General features: G+C 34.4%; 1 pseudogene; it reads right to left on the bottom strand.

Annotated features, from left to right (window-relative positions):
* Window positions 1–14,339: 14,339 nt before the first annotated feature.
* Window positions 14,340–16,588, bottom strand: LOC120175975 (annotated as a pseudogene).
* Between the last annotated feature and the right edge of the window lie 1,654 nt (window positions 16,589–18,242).

The following is an 18,242-nucleotide window of genomic DNA, read 5'->3' as shown; positions in this document are numbered from 1 at the left end:
AAGCCGAAAGTAGTTATCACCACTCCTCTACCATTTCCATACAAAGATACCCGCAGGGTACCTTGGAATTATACTACCAATGTTTCAATGGTAGAAGGATATGTTTCTCTAGAAAAAACAGAAGAGAAAATACAGAGTTTGGGTACAACATCGAAGTCTGAAGCAGTGAGCGAAGTCGGTTTCTTTACAAGAAGTGGGAGATGTTACTCTCCCGAAACATCCAATGCTTCAGAACAAGTGAAAGCAAAAGGAAAAGCCATGGCAATACCTCAGAAAGTATTTGAGGATGAATCACTTCCAGCATTCAATGAGCCTGTGACAGAAAAACAAGCTCAAGAATTTTTGAAATTCTTGAAACATAGTGAGTATAGTGTGGTTGAACAACTACACAAACAACAAGCGAGAATTTCCATTCTTGATCTATTGATGAATTCAGAAGCACATAGAAATGCTTTGATGAAAATTCTCAATCAAACATTCATCCCTGAAGATATATCCCTCAATAAACTTGACAGAATTGTGGGACATATAGCCGCTGACAATTACATAACGTTCACAGATGATGAAATACCAGAAGGCGGAATGGGGTCAGTAAAAGCTTTGAACATCACGACACATTGTCATGGTCATGTGTTGCCAGGAGTATTGATTGACAATGGATCCGCTCTCAACTTGATGCCTCTAGTCACACTTCAAAGAATGCATGTAGATCAATCACACATGAAGAGTTATCAGAATGTGGTACGAGCCTTTGATGGTACTCAAAAAGAGGTTCTCGGGAAAATGGAAATACCGTTGTTAATTGGCCCAGTTGTGTACAATATTGACTTTGTGGTGATGGACATCCACCCTACATATAATTGTCTATTAGTGAGGCCATGGATTCATTCAGCTGGAGCCGTTCCTTCTTCATTACATCAGAAATTGAAATTTGTTGTTGATGGACAACTAATATGCGTAGGTGCTGAAGAAGAAATCATTGCATCTGTAACAAGCAATGTTCCATATATTGACGCCAATGAAGATGCTCTTGAATGCTCTTTCCGAGCTCTTGAATTTGTAAATGCAACCTTTATTGCAGAAGGAAGCAAAATTCCATATCCCAGATTGTCTGATTGCACCAAGATGACAGTACGACAAACTTTAGGTATCGGAGCTAAAGCTGGGAAAGGTCTAGGAAAGAATCTTCAAGGGATTTTGGTTCCTATCAGTATAAAGATGAAAAAATACCGTTTTGGGCTGGGGTTTAAGCCCAATCTTCAGCAAAAGAACAAAGAGATGAAAAGAAGATGTGAAGACAGAAGGGCAAAATTGAAAGGGGGAGAAATCCTTTGGGAACACATGTCATTCCCACAGTTGAAGACCATATTCAGATCAGGGGGAACAATTAATGTAGAACAGCAGCTTGTTGAAGCCTTTAAAGAAGAAAAGTTGACGAAAGATCAAGACAAAGTCGAAGAAGCTATGAATGGATTATTTATCAACATGATCATGAATGACAACAAGACTGGCAAATACTTGGATAAGATTCGCCCATGTCTTCCTGGAGAAACACTCACCAATTGGACCACTGAAGATCTTCCTATAGTTTTTAATATTAACGCAGAGTAATATTCAGAACTAATCTTTATGTTTAGCTCAAAAATATGAAAAACTTTTTGTTATCTTGTAAAAGAAATTATGTTAAATATAATAAATTTTCTTTAAAATTTTCATATGGCAATCATTCTTTACATTTTCTTACATTTTTACATTTATTTATTTCATAAATTTACTATATTCTTTCGGAAATATGTCCGACTTAAATTTGCAGGTGTCACCGTGTTAATAGCATGTTTATTCCTAAATTTAATCTAGTGATAAATTTAGAGCAACCTATATGTCTGGAAGAAATCAATGGGTGTGAGGATGAACTGGAATGTGATGTTCCTACTGAACTATTAAGATTGGTAGAAAAAGAAGACAAACAAATTCTACCCCACAAAGAAGAGGTTGAGACTGTGAATTTGGGAACAGATGAAGAAATGAAAGAGGTGAAAATTGGTACTACTCTGACAATCTAGATAAAACAAGAATTGATAAATCTCCTTCAAGAGTTCAAGGATATCTTTGCCTGGTCTTATCAAGATATGCCTGGTTTGAGCACAGATATAGTGATACACAAGCTTCCAATCAATCCAGAATATAAACCGGTCCAACAAAAGCTCAGACGAATGAGGCCAGAAATGTTGTTGCAAATCAAAGAAGAAGTGATGAAACAGATCAATGCAGGTTTCCTACAGGCATCTAAATATCCAGAATGGGTAGCCAACATTGTGCCCGTACCAAAGAAGAATGGGAAGGTTCGAATGTGTGTGGATTACAGAGATCTCAACAAAGCTAGTCCAAAAGATAGTTTTCCATTACCCCACATAGACACATTGGTGGACAATACTGCAGGACATGCATGGTTTTCATTTATGGATGGATTTTCAGGATATAATCAGATAAAAATGAATCCTGAAGACATGGAAAAAACAACATTTATAACCATGTGGGGCACATTCTGTTATAAAGTGATGCCATTTGGATTGAAAAATGCAGGTGCAACGTATCAAAGAGCCATGGTAACTTTGTTTCATGACATGATGCACAGAGATTGAAGTATATGTGGATGACATGATTGCCAAATCCCGAACTGAAGAAGAACATATTAAAAATCTGAGAAAGCTTTTCCAAAGATTGAGGAAGTATCAATTAAAGCTCAACCCCGCAAAATGCACTTTTGGGGTAACTTCCGGGAAACTTTTGGGATTTGTGGTCAGCAAAAAAGGAATCGAGATTGATCCAGATAAAGTAAAAGCAATTCAAGATCTTTTCCACCCAATACAAAAAAAGAAGTTCGAGGCTTTTTGGGGAGATTAAATTATATATCTCGGTTCATTTCTCAATTAACTGACAAATGTGATCCAGTGTTCAAATTACTTCGAAAGAACAATCCTGAAGTCTGGAATGAAGAATGTCAAGAAGCATTGGATATTATTAAGAAATACTTATCCAATGCCCCAATTTTAGTATCACCAATGCCTGATAGACCATTAATTCTCTACTTGACGATTTTCGAAAATTCGATGGGATGTGTACTAGGACAACATGATGAATCTGGAAGAAAAGAAAAAGCTATTTATTATCTGAGCAAGAAATTTACTGATTGTGAAGTTCGATATCCCACAATACAAAAATTATGTTGTGCTTTGGTGTGGACTACTCGAAGACTCAGACAATATATGTTATACCATACTACTTGGTTGATATCAAAACTTGATCCTTTGAAATTCTTAATGGAATCACCAGCTTTGACAGGCGGAATGGCTAGATGGCAGATGTTATTATCTGAGTTTGATATTGTATATGTCAACCAAAAAGCGATAAAAGGAAGTGTAATAGCTGATTTTCTGGCCAGTCGTGTATCAAATGATTATCAGCCTTTGAACTTCAATTTTCCCGATGAAGATTTATTATGCATATCCATGAATGAAGAAGTCAGAACAAATGATGAATTTGCAACTTGGAAGCTTTATTTTGACGGAGCATCTAATGCTTTGGGACGAGGAATCGGGGCAGTGTTAATTTCTCCAGAAAATGTTTATTATCCCTTTACAAGTAGACTGGAGTTCTTTTGCACCAATAATATGGCAGAATATGAAGCTTGTGTCATGGGATTGAAAGCAGCTATAGAAAGAAAAATCAAATGTCTCAAGATATATGGAGATTCATCGTTAGTGGTGTATCAATTGAGAGGAGAATGGGAAACAAAAGATCCCAAATTGTTGGAATACCGAAATTTTACCCTCGAATTAGTGAAAGAATTTGAGAGAGTTACATTCAATTATCTCCCTCGAGAAGAAAATCAAATGGCAGATGCTTTGGCTACATTAGCTGCTATGTTTCAGGCAAATAAGAAAGTTGATATGATGCCAATCAAAATGCAAGTATATGAAATTCCTGCACATTGTTATAGTGTGGAAGAAGAGGTAGATGGTAAACCATGGTATTATGATATCCTGCAATATATCAAAAATCAAAGTTATCCACCAAATGCATCGGAAATTGATAAAAGAACCTTGAGAAGAATGGTTGCTGGATATTTTCTTGATGGAGAGATTATGTATAGAAGAAGCAATGATCAAATGCTATTGAGATGTTTAAATACCAGCGAAGCTAAAAGCATCATTGAAGAAGTACACAGTGGAATATGTGGAACACATGCAAATGGTCTTTCCATGGCTAGAAAAATAATGAGATATGGATATTATTGGGCTACTATGTACACAGATTGCATTGATTATGCAAAGAAATGTCATAAATGCCAGATATATGCAGACAAGATTCATGTACCCCCATCTCCTTTACATGTAATGACAGCACCCTGGCCATTTTCTATGTGGGGAATAGATGTCATTGGAGCAATCACACCAAAAGCATCGAATGGACATTGTTTCATCCTTGTGGCAATTGATTATTTTACCAAATGGGTTGAAGCTGCTTCATATACCAATATTAAGAGGTCCACAGTATGCAAATTCATAAAGAAAGAGATAGTTTGCCAATATGGCTTACCAGAAAGGATCATTACAGATAATGCTCTGAACTTGAACAACAAAATGATGACCGAACTTTGTGCACAATTTAAGATCAAACATGCAAACTCAGTGGCATATCGTCCAAAGATGAATGGGGCAGTTGAAGCAGCAAATAAGAACATCAAGAGAATCATTACAAAGACCACTGAAACTTATAAAGATTGGCACGAAAAGTTACCTTTTGCTCTATATGCATACCGAACTACTGTTCGAACATCTACTGGGGCAACGCCTTTTTCTTTAGTCTACGGGATGGAAGCAGTCTTACCAATTGATGTTGAGATTCCATCGCTTCGAATATTGAGAGAAACAAAATTGGATGAATCTGAATGGATCCAATCTAGAGTTGATCAATTGAACCTTATTGAGGAGAAAAGATTGAAAGTTATTTGCCATGGACAGATGTATCAGAAACGGATGATGAAGTCTCATGACAAAAAAGTACATCCAAGAGAATTCCAAGAGGGTGATCTAGTACTAAAAAAGATCTTGCCTATACATAAAGATTTTCGTGGGAAATGGATGCCTAATTGGGAAGGGCCATATGTTGTAAAAAAGGCCTTTTCCGGAGGAGCATTGATCTTAACAGAAATGGATGGAAAAATTCTGAAAAATCCAATAAATTCAGATTCTGTCAAGAAATATTATGCTTGAAGAAAAGAAAGAAAAAAAAAGAGAAAAAAGAAAAAGGGGGGTCAAGGTGAAAACCCGCAAATGGCATCTTGTAACCAAAGGGAGGATTTGAGTTGAAAACCTGAAAAGGCGGCTCAAATGCAGGTTGATATTAGGCATCTGGCAATTGAACTCTCTTAAGATTTGACAGTTTGGAAGAAACTTCACATCTACAAGCATTTCAACAACGTTTGAGATCTTCCAGACAAAAACTTACATCATTTCTCTAAGTTTTGTCAACTTGATTAATTTAGAAATACTTATGCTTATAATTTGTTGTGACATTTGAATTTTTATCATTCTTATGCTTGCCATAACTTTGAATACAATTCTATCTATTTCAAGTTCAATTTATTTGAGATTCAATTTATTTTTGAAAATTCAATTTATTCTTTTCTATTGAATTAACATAATTTTGAAATAATTTAATGATTTCTGAATATCACTTTATGTTAATACTTTTAAATACATGGAATACGAAATAAGCAAATCATCATCATCTTAAGGCCATGAACATTAAGATTGTTACACGGGATGCTACCGACAACAAGGTCGAATCCGCCAAATCTACTCATCAATTGCTCCAACCGATTACCATTCAGTTTCTTGCACATCTGTTTTCAAAGATATACTAAGACAGTAGAAGGCGATCTTTGCAGCACTGATTCCAGCAAAAAGAAACAAGACATTGATATCACTGGGAAACATGTCTCTATACAGATCCTTGTATATGGTTTTTAAGAAACCTAGAAGCATTTCCACCTCATCAGGTTCAAGTGAAGCAACTTTATTCCTTCCAACCCATACTAGATTCCATTTTCAGCACTCATCAAGAACATACTTCTGAATACTCAAAGGTGTCTCATTGTCATAAGTTTCAAGAGCCTTACAGATCCTTTCTGTCAATTTGGCACTTCCTGTACATGTTTATAAACAGTTCAACTTTGTTCTTGGATCCCATGAAAGCCATCATTTCTTTGTCAATGGAAAAGCATCAGCACATGGAGGAAGCAGAATAAGAGAAAATCTGTTATTAATTGGCAGAATTATGAATATAGCCCTTTTCAGTGTAGTAGCATGAATTGCTTCGAATCTACAAATTTTGGCTCTACATCGAATAAGCACTGTGATATCCTAGTCCAAACATTAACTGAAAGAGACTCAATAGCATCTTCTGGAAGTGTTCTTTGAGTTATCTGATCTGGTTGGACAGAACCAATCATTGAGTTTAGAAGATGAATTTGCCAATAGCATCTTCTGGAAGTGTTCTTTGAGTTATCTGATCTGGTTGGACAGAACCAATCATTGAATTTGGAAGATGAATGTGTTCATAGCATCTTCTGGAAGTGTTCTTTGAGTTATCTGATCTGGTTGGACAGAACCAATCATTGAGTTTAGAAGATGAATGTGCTCATAGCATCTTCTGGAAGTATTCTTTGAGTTATCTGATCTGGTTGGATAGAACCAATCATTGAGTTTAGAAGATGAATGTGCTCATAGCATCTTCTGGAAGTGTTCTTTGAGTTATCTGATCTGGTTAGACAGAACCAATCATTGAATTTAGAAGATGAATGTGCTCATAACATCTTCTGGAAGTGTTCTTTGAGTTATCTGATCTGGTTAGACAGAACCAATCATTGAATTTAGAAGATGAATGTGCTCATAGTATCTTCTGGAAGTGTTCTTTGAGTTATCTGATCTGGTTAGACAGAACCAATCATTGAATTTGGAAGATGAATTTGCTCATAATAGAAATAAGGAAACTCAATAGCATCTTTTGGAAGTGTTCTTTGAGTTATCTGATCTGGTTTGGTAGGAACTACAGAACCAATCATTGGAATTAAAAGATGAGCTGCATGATCATCTTCATTAAGAAGTTTCTTTTCAAGCTTCTTTTCCTTATTCCTTTCCCGAAAATCATAGTCCAAGTTTCTCCTTTTCTTGTAATTGGGATCATTGCATAATGATTTTCTATCTTGTACCGGAAGAAGTGCGTCAGCATTTTTAGTCATTTGAGCAGCACATATAAAATTTGCCAATTCTGCAATTGATGAATTTGGACCACACATCTCTACATGGCTATTGAAGCTTCAGCCTTTGAGAATCTCATTTTTGTCAAGTATAACAGTTTATTCTCCTCATCAGAATCAGAATTCAAGATTTTTTGGTATTAGAAGAACTATTGATATCTGTGAAATCATCTTGAAAGGTCACTTCATAATCAGATGAGTTGTTATCAGAATCAACATGTTGCCTGAATGCAAGCTTTTCAAGAGCCTATACTATTGAGTTTTATTCTCAAGAGATTTTATGACATTATATCTACATTTGTCAAAGATGATAGATTCTTTGTTTTGAAGAAGAAAGATCTATTGGGTTTTTTACAATTGAAGAAATACTCAATTCACCAATCTGAAATCAAACAACTTAACATTCATGCATCATATTTAGGCATTTGCAAAAATAGATGCATTTCCATTCATTTTTTATTCTTGTTGAAATTTTAACAGGAATTTCAAAGATTTTAGCAAAGATTCAAATCTATCATTTGATGGATTTACATTTCCAGAGAAGGTTCATAATGAGAAGAACTCATCTGAAGAAGGAAGAAGAAATTCATAATGAGAAGAATTTGTTCAACCTTTTGCCTGAATTCATCATTTGATGGATTATTTTTTCCAGAGAAAGTTCATAATGAGAAGAACTCATCTGAAGAAGGAAGAAGAAGTTCATAATGAGAAGAATTTGTTCAACCTTTTACTTGAATCCATCATTTGATGGATCATCATTTCCAGAGAAAGTTCATAATGAGAAGAACTCATCTGAAGAAGGAAGAGAAAGTTCATAATGAGAAGAATTTGTTCAACCTTTTACCTGAATTCATTACTTGATGGATCAGCTTTTCCAGAGGAAGTTCATAATGAGAAGAACTCATCTGAAGAAGGAAGAAGAAATTCATAATGAGAAGAATTTGTTCAACCTTTTGCCTGAATTCATCAAATTGATGGATTATCTTTTCCAGAGAAAGTTCATAATGAGAAGAACTCATCTGAAGAAGGAAGAAGAAGTTCATAATAAGAAGAACTTGTTCAATAATTCTATCACAGAAAAAGATAGATTAGCATCAGCATTTCTAGAGAAAGTTCATAATGAGAAGAACTCATCAAAAGCTTATTCAACCTTTTGAATGACTCTATCACAGAAAGAAAGAAAGAGGTCAGCATCATCCCCAGCAGAAAGTTCATAATGAGAAGAACTCATCTGAAGAAAAAGAAGAATTTATTCAATATCTCCATTATGATCAAGTGAAGCCAAATGGATAAAAAAATTTATTATCTTTTCATCTTTGCTCTATTCTTGTTAACACAAGAATGAGCAAAGAGGGGCAGCTGAAGATACTAATTTTTTACCCATATTATTATTATTATTATTATTATTATTATTATTATTATTATTATTATTATTATTATTATTATCATTATTATTATTATTAAATATATATTAAATACATATATAAATAATTAATTACAGGCCCAATTACAACTGGACCGGCCCAGTTACAAACAAACCAGAACCGGTCCAGACCAACCAGAAACCCTAAACATTTGGGGGTTTCAGTTAGGGTTTCCTAAACCCTAATCCCAGCCGCCTCATCATCACAGCCGTTGGATCTAAGAGATCCAACGGTCCTCAGATATGCCAGAAGAAACCCTAGGGTATCATTACCCTAGGGCCACGCGGCGCCGCCCCAGTTTCCAATCACCGCTGCCGACACTCTTTCGCCGCCTCCGCCACTGCCACGTCCCAAATGAAGACTCCAGAAGACCAGCTGCCCTCCACACGCCATGGCTAAGGGGTGAGTCACCACTGGTAGTCCGGTGATTCACCAAAACCACCTCTTCGGACCGGTCCGACGGCCACAACGGTGGTGGCTATAAAAGCCACCACCCGAACCTGAGAAAAAAAAAGACACAGAGGAAGAAGACAGAGAACACATACCAGAGATACAAAACCAAAAAATATATATATACAAAATACTACCAACGATCTCAGTCAACATCCCACAACCAGCAACCAAAAACAGAAGAAAAAGGAGGAGAAAGACTTACCGAGGAAGCCAAACGCCGGATCTCACCAAAACCTTCGAAAAACCGAAGATATTCTTTTTAGATTTGCTCCGATTGGGAGCAGTTTAACGGAAAAGAGCATCGGAACCGTCATTAGGACGGTCCGATCTACGTTTAGATGTAAAAAAAAAAAATTCCGGCCACCGAAGACGGTGGCCGACGGCGGTGGTTGACAGCGGACGAACGCCGACTGACGGCTGCCGGCCGGCTGGCTTCTCTCTGTTCTAGAGAGAAGCGAGAGAAAATTCTCTCTCTCAGAGAAGAGAGAGAAAGAAAAAAATGAAATGAAGCTGGCCCTTCGGGCCAGCCGTTTTGACCTTATATAGGCCTTCCCGAACGACGTCGTTTCGGGAAGGACTATACGCGTAATTAGACAATAGTTAAACCCCGTCCGCCGTCCTCCTAACTTGTAAACTTTACATTTTAGTCACTAAATTGAATTTATAATACTTTTAATTCAGTCTTCGAATTTCAATTTTATTCATTTTAGTCCTTTATATTAAAATAATATATTTAGGATAAATAACAGATTTAATCCTTAATTTTAATAATAATATTTTAATCCCTAGTTTATATTTTTAATTTATTTTATTATAATATCCGAATTTTAGATAATTTTATTTTAGTCACTAATTATCAAATAAGAAATAGCATATTTAATCCCTGTAATTCTGATTAATTAGGAATTAGGTTTTTTAATTTTAATTTCACTATATTTTAGTCATTTATTTTAAGTATTTTTTATTGCTTTTAAATATAATTAGAATTGTATTTTTTTACTTATTTATATATTTAAATGTTGTTATAAATATAATAAATAAATATTTATTTAAATAAATTATTTTAATATTTAGTTTTCAATATCAAAGAACATGACAGTCTTAATACAACTGGATGTCCTATTCTGATATTTTAAAATTAAAATTAAACAATATTATTTAAATTAATATTATCAATATCAAAGAAAAGAGCTGTCTTAAGGCACCTAGAAGTTCTTTTCTGATATTTTTAAATAAATAAATATTTTTTATATATAATTTTGAAATAATAGAATTAGAAATTAAATATATTTTTGAATTTTTAAATTTTAATAATAGAGACAATTTATAATTAAAAAGTACCAATTTTAGGCGTTGTAGGGGTGCTAATCATTCCCTAAACGTAACCGACCACGAATCCTTTTTTATTATTAAAAAGAACGAATTTTTGGTTATAAACACAGATCAGTTCATCTTTTAACTGATGTTTTCTTAAAAACTCTGTTAAAAGATAATTTTTAGGTATTCGACCTACCTAACCCAAAAGGTCGATGGCGACTCTCAAATTATTTATTTTCAAAACTATTTATTCACTTCAATTTTCCCGCCATGTATAATATTTCGTGCCCGGACGAAAACCGGTTACGACAACATATGTTTTGGAGGAGATGACTCTTCGATCAGCATCGCAGTCATCTTGTTCGATTCGGCATGCCTTGGGGGACTCATAGGCTGTAACATAAGTAAAACCAGTATTCTTAAGACAATGCATATGCTAAAGCTACGAGACAGCTAAAATGATTTGAATGTTTTACCTCCAATATGTTTGACAATGAATATTCCTTTGCAGATGCTGAATGTTTGGAGAAATCTGAACAAAAAACATGCATACAAAGGTGTGAGTATTCAGTCATCAAATACTAACACAAAGTAAACATATGAATGCCTAGCAAATTTCTTTACCATCTAATCCAAGAATCCGCAAAAAATCATTAGTGCTTATAGCTCTTTTCTGTGTTTTGATGCAATCTTCATGATTGTGCAGACACCCTTCCTCTGCAATATCTTCGAGTTGACATTGATCCTCTTCCGGATTACCCAACTTTGCCTTTTGGTTCTTCTTTGATGTTCCTTGCGAGTACGGCTTACCTGAGTTGGAAATGTCAGAGAGAGCTTTCCTGCCAGTTGCTTGCACTTTCTCAGCTTTATAGACACTATTTGTTTTGCTTGAATCATGTGTGGGATTAAAGATACCAATCTCTTTCTCAATGAATGGAATGCTTTTGGCATTCTCCTTCTTCGATGACTGGTTTGGGGTTGGTTTCACTGAATTGGATAGATCACCAAGTGGTTTTCTTCCACCAATACCAGCTTTCCTCTGTGCTTTAGAGACATTGGTCTTGCCTGATAGGAAGCATTTTCCATGATCAAACTCAACTTGAGAAACAAAATTAACAAAACCAACAACAGATCAGAAAGTGTTGAGAATAGTACCATTGAACCGAGCATTTAAATCCTGATTTTGAATCAAACCAACAGTACGTGTTGACATTTTGGAAATTTGTTGATACAATCCACCAAACCAATAGTACCTGTGAGGTTCCAATACATAAGGAATCATTCATATACGGGGGAAAATAAAATCAAACAGGCAATAGTGGAGAAAGAATGCTAAATCCTGCAGAATAACCTGAAGTATCTTTGAAAGGCTCCTTTTACATTAAAGCTTCATCTGAAGCACATGAAATCAAGAATATTACTTAGTTCAAAATGAAAATTGCAAGTAAAATCCAAACTCAATTTGCAAAACCCAAAAATCTTTCGGTATCTAAGACAAATGTGGTGAACAGGATGGGACAAAAACCGAACTAACGTGATAATCACAAAGGAAAAGACAAACAAAGAAACTAGAATAATCATGTTCATACAGTTTAAAATGATCCTTTTAGTCCTTTCTGTTCTAATGATGATACAGTCGAGGATTTCTTTAAGTTAGGAATTATATTTCCTCTCCGTGTTTTCCATTCACTACAAGCCCCGAGATCATCAAATCAGCCCCACAAAAGTAAACCCAGAAAGGGAGAAAAGAAACATAGGATACAACAAACTTACAGATCATTCTTGGAAAAAAATTTATTTCCTTTTTTCCATTCGTTTCTCAATAACAAAACAGAAATTCTTGTTTTCGTGTTTTTTTCCATGACAAATACTTTAAATCGCCTTTGCATTCTCAGAATAAGTTTGGAAAACATAAAAATATATACTTTGATAAGTTTTCTTTCGGATAATACAGATCTTACTTATCTGTGTTTCTTCCATTAAAACAAACGAAACATTGCTCATGAAAAAATAACTTCATCAAGAAATTAAACAAAAACAAAAACCCGCAAAAAGGGTATAGAGAAGAAACTCACAATGGGTTTTTGACGAGTCAATGCTTCTTGCTTTTTTATCACTGATTCAGGCGCTTTGCTTTGCTATTTGGATTTGTTTGTTATCTTCTTTGAAATATATTTCGAAAGAGAGGAATTCCATATCCGCTTATAAGAAGAGGAGTTGCAACGGCAACGTTTTCAGCTTTTACAAAAAATACCCCTCCGTGGGCTTACAATTAAATAAGCTTCGGATTTCTCAATTGGGCCAAATTCGCTTTTGCAGAAAAATAAAGATGCTTATACTGTTGTTTCGGCTTTTGGTATAGTGATAAATTTAATCTATAATGTTTATTATTTTTTTAATTTGACCCTTATTTTTTATTTACTGTGACCTCAGTGGTAGAGGAATTATTGTTATTTCTTGAGGTATTGGGTTCGAGCACTAAGAATACTAGGGGTGTGAGTGTTTAATGTCAAATAGTTGAAAGTTATCTTTGAACAGATAGTATATTTAATTTACTCTCAAATTAATCAGAAAATAAATCCCCACCTAAATATTAGTGTAAATATATATTTCTCAGCATGCTCTTCTCTGGTATGGGTTTATGTAGAGTACAATGATAGTGACCAAAAAATATAGTTTTATATCTTATTCTTCGAAATATCTAAAATTCTATATTCTCTAACCAATTATGATTTTTATGTGATCATCAATATGTTCACGTGATCTACTTTCACGTGATCTACTAACTTTGACAATTAAGTCTATTCATACTGTTTATAGATAATCATTATAACTTTACATTTGACAATGATATTAAGAATCAATATAAAATCAATTTGTCAAGATCGAGAGAAAGATTTGGATTCTCCTTTTTTATTCATTTCTCTTATATTCCCTAGGGAACAAAAAACTTTAACACCGATTAATTATCATCTTACCATTGATTGCGATTCTCCATCTTAATTAGAAGAGATGAATCGTTTAAAACCATTGTGACTCATTTGTTCTTATTCAAAGAAGCATAAGTCATAACCAACTTTTTTGGCATTCCCCGGGATTCATGTTACAAGTAGTTAACATATATATCAAACGCGTTCACCTGGTATTGTTCTCCACCCCAACCAATTTGAGAACCTTATTCTTTCGTAACTATAATTAGTGATGGATGTATGTGTTTTTTAGGATAGACCTACTTTAAATCTGAATTTCTTTAAGTTAATTATTTATTTTAATGATAGTGTCCGAAAAATATATATTATTAATACATACATATTCATCCTAAAAAAAATTTATTAGTATAAACACTAAGGCATTGCACCTCCTTGGGCATATATTTTCAAAACTAAGGAATGCAACAAGAAATTATCAGAATCTTTTTAACTATTGATAATATATACACTTTATAAATATAAATGTAACTATTTGAATTTAAAATCTCTAAAGAAAATAGTATTTTTAAATAATAAATTTTAAGTTAAAATTTATTATTTAAATTTCATTATTATATGATTCAAAAAGTTTATTTAACTAAATTAAAGTTTACGTGACCGTATAATTATATATTTGTAATTATGATTTTATATACCTTTGTGAAATTATCTTGTATTTGTCCCTCACACACAAAAATTTCTCTTTCTTTGCTCGTGAATTTTATCGTTTAAGATTTTTCATGTAAAATTTATGTATTTTGTTTATAATTTTATTTTTTTAATCTCTAATTATCATACCGAACCACTATCAATATATGGAGATTACTTTATTCGATCGAAATAATGATAATATTGAAATATGTTATTTCATTGTTAGATCACAACACTAGGTCAAACGCTAACTTTTAATCGTCTTTTCTTTTCCGCAACCAGATAACCCTATTCTAAATTGTTGTTTTGGTAAATGCCATGCTCTCGTTTAACCTACATGTCTACCACTTCAATGAGTGATGGCTCATAATCACTAGGAGCTACAAAGCCATGGAGGTTCATCTCAGTTGCAGCCCCGTTGGCGAGTCCACCGTCCAGAACATCGCTCCGGAACCTAACACCGGCTGCCAATTCCTGACCTCCTACTGCAATAGGCACCTAATTCACAATTTCCAAAATATGCATCACCAAATTGAGTTCAACTTTACACCCACAGAACAAGAAGAAAGATGTCGGAACTTACAGGGTGATAAGTATGAGAGGTGAGTATTTGGAGCTCCCCATTTTTATCATATAGAGGTTCCCCGGACTTTTTCCTCTTCACCATGTCCTCCACGTTGCCATGGTCAGCAGTTTACCACAAATATTCGACCAACTCGCTCTATGGCGTCAAGGATCATCTGCAGTCCAACAGAGTAAGAAAAGCTCTATTAAAAGTCCGAGTAACGATGAAAGATTGAACTAGAGTCGTCAAACCTTGAGAGCTTCATCAGCAGCCTTGCATCCCACAATTGTAGCCTGGATATCTCCTGTATGTCCCACCATGTCACCATTTGGTATGTTCACACGTACATGGTCGAATTTACGGCTCAACATCGTATCTCTAGCCTTCTCCGCGATCTCCAATGCCTTCATCTTTGGTTGAACGTTGAATGTAATGCCACTATCACTAGGAATTTCCACATATTCTTCCAATCCAGGGTTGAAATAGCCAGAGCGATTTCCATTCCAGAAGACGGTGACATGACCAAATTTGACAGTCTCACTGTTGATACAGGAACACTTCTTTGTTAAAGTAAGAAACATCATAGTCATGGATTATAATGACTTGCTCTAAACATACCTGCAGGCGAAAATTCGGATACCGTTGTGCACCAAATATTCACCGGATGTTCTATCAATAAAAGGAGGAGAAACAAGGTAGTGACTTGGAAGCTTCAACTCGCCATCGTACTGAAGCATACCCGCATATCGGATTTTAGGGCATCGTACACGATCGAATTTGTCAAAATCTTGGTATTCGAGTGCCTTAGCCAGCATAACATTTCGATCTGCACGGAAGTTGAAAGTAACAACAGCATCACCATCTACAATCGGACCGACAGCCTTGTGGTTCTCATCAACAACAACAAGGGAGGTAGTACTGATCATTTGCATTTTCCCCAGTTTCTTTACAGCTTCAACAGCATTTGTGAACTTGTGTGGGGCTTCACCCAGAACTTGAGCATCCAATCCTCTTTTCACAACATCCCAATCATTCTGCAAAAGATCATCTCACAAGAGCGAATAAACACCTCGAGTCAAGAGGCAAAAAAAGGTGAATAAAACATCGATTTCTCACCTCGTAGCGGTCCATTGTGACATACATGCGGACCCCACCAGAAGCAATCCGAGCATCAACACCTTTCTCACGTAAATTTGCAAGGTCATTCTCAAGAGTCTCCACAAAGCCTAAACTCGAACCATCTGCAACATCACGACCATCCGTGAGAATGTGAACTCGAATCCTTTTAGCACCATGCTCACTAGCTCCCTTCAGTAACAACTACATACATTTTGGAAATGAATTATCATGAACATCCAAAAGGTAGGAGCCTGTCCTGAATCACTAAAATTACCTGCAACTGATCAAGTAGGGAGTGAACACCGCCATTGCTAAGTAATCCGATCAGGTGCAGAGTTCCCTTTTCAAAAGATTCACTTGTGTACTTAAATCCTTCTCCCTCGTAAATTTTACCAGATGCAAGAGCAAGATCAACAAGCTTAGCCCTGCAGTTACAAATGAATACTATTTGCATTAATAGGGACAGTGCCGGTTCGCACGCACGCACACGCACGCAAAAAAGGCGAGTAAAATCGAGAAAGGAAGCATACCCTTGAGCGAAAATGCGTCCAGCACCAAGCGCATTGTGACCAACTTCACTGTTTCCATGTTATTTTCCGTTGGAAGCCCTACCACGGTTCCATGAACCCTTAATCTTCATTTCTCAGGGACACCCTGCCAGCATGATCAGTTCCATTCAAATCATGGCATACATGATTCTTTTATGAAACGAAAACACTGTAATAACGTCCAAATGGTAATCTACATTCCTCTGCAACTCGTACATGCGTTGTCAATTGTTAAAAAAGATTCTAAGCAGATAATATTTTATAATCACTCTAGACTAATAAAAAAATTAAAAGATATATATATATATATATATATATATATATATATGATTTTACATTATGACATTATGGCATACTGATTCTTTATTAAACAAAAAACAATGTATCCTAAGTTCCCACCCATATATAATATATATATATGAATGCTAATACTATATTTATCTTAGTAAAATATATTAAAAATAATTTAATTAAAATTATTAGTACACCAATAAAACTAAATTACTATTATAACCTTATGAATCTATACTCTCAATTGAGTTAAATAACACCATATTGAATTAGACACCTCAAAAATATAAAATTCTATCATACTCAATTTAGAAGTAAAAATAATTACATTAGTAAAATTTATTAAAAATAATTAAAATTTAAACAAATTATTTATTAACATAAAATAAATTAGTATCATTATAATCTTGTTAAAAACTATTATTAGAATATACGTAATAAAATAATTCTAAAATTATTAATAATAAATATAAATATTATTAAAATATAAAAAATAAATTAGTTTTAGTTTTTTCATAAAAATAGTTGAGTTTTTAGTAGGGATGGATTGAGGAGAACGAACACCTTAAAAATTTTAAATTCATTATTTTCTATCGGTAATCTATTTTCATCCCCTTTCTATTTTCAATCTAAAATTTTAGTTCATCCCATAATATAAAATTTGAGGTTAGTGTTAATATAAAAAATGAATGATTAGAATGTTAATACTTCCTTTGTCCCATTAAAACGATCATTTATTTACTTTTCAGAAGTCAAATTTACTAAACTATGAGCACACATGATTTATTTGTTCACGACAATTACATTCTTTTTACCACAACATCTCCAGTTGTTATCACATTACACCATCATTTCATCCCCATCAACATTCATTTCATTTTGTTTCAGCTTTATCATTGGTACATACCATCAAACTAACTCTACTTAGATAATGTAGTTCTTTGCTTTGGTTAAACTCATAATTTCCATCAATCCTTGTAGAGATGATACTCACTCATTACTTTATTACTTATTGTGATTGTGTATACTAGCACAACATTTGCATATAATTTTATAGTACTCACAACACGCAACAAGAAACTTCACGAATAATCATTTCTTAAAATTGGATACACTGTAGAATCGAACTGATCACCTTCATAACCATATTTGGACAGATCAGAAGGAGACGAACATGTATTTAAGCAGTATTTATTTACTTCCCGTATGGTAATAGTATTAGGGATGGTCGACCTACTTAGGTCGTACTCTAAAAGCCTCAGGGGCGTTACAACATTTTAAGCTTCACCGTTATCTTCAGAAGTTATCCAAAAGAATTTACTTAATCCAAGTCATGAGGAAATTTGTATCATTCTAGTATTCGAGGTAGATTTATTCAATCTAGAGCATAAGGGTATTCAGTCATTCCAGGGCTTGAGGGTATTTTATGTTATTTCACACTTGGTATTTCAGTACTTTCATTCTATCCAATCTTTCCATTTAATTCAAACTTGTCATTTATTTTAATCATTTCAAATAATTCAGACAATAAGATTACTTTCGATAAGTTAGCCTTCGGGTGTATGCTCATAAATTAGAAAT

The sequence above is a fragment of the Hibiscus syriacus genome, unplaced genomic scaffold, assembly GCF_006381635.1.
Source record: "Hibiscus syriacus cultivar Baekdansim isolate YM2019G1 unplaced genomic scaffold, ASM638163v2 tig00003398_pilon, whole genome shotgun sequence".
In the NCBI taxonomy this organism is placed as follows: domain Eukaryota; kingdom Viridiplantae; phylum Streptophyta; class Magnoliopsida; order Malvales; family Malvaceae; genus Hibiscus; species Hibiscus syriacus.
This window is presented reverse-complemented; position numbering and strand designations above follow the sequence as displayed.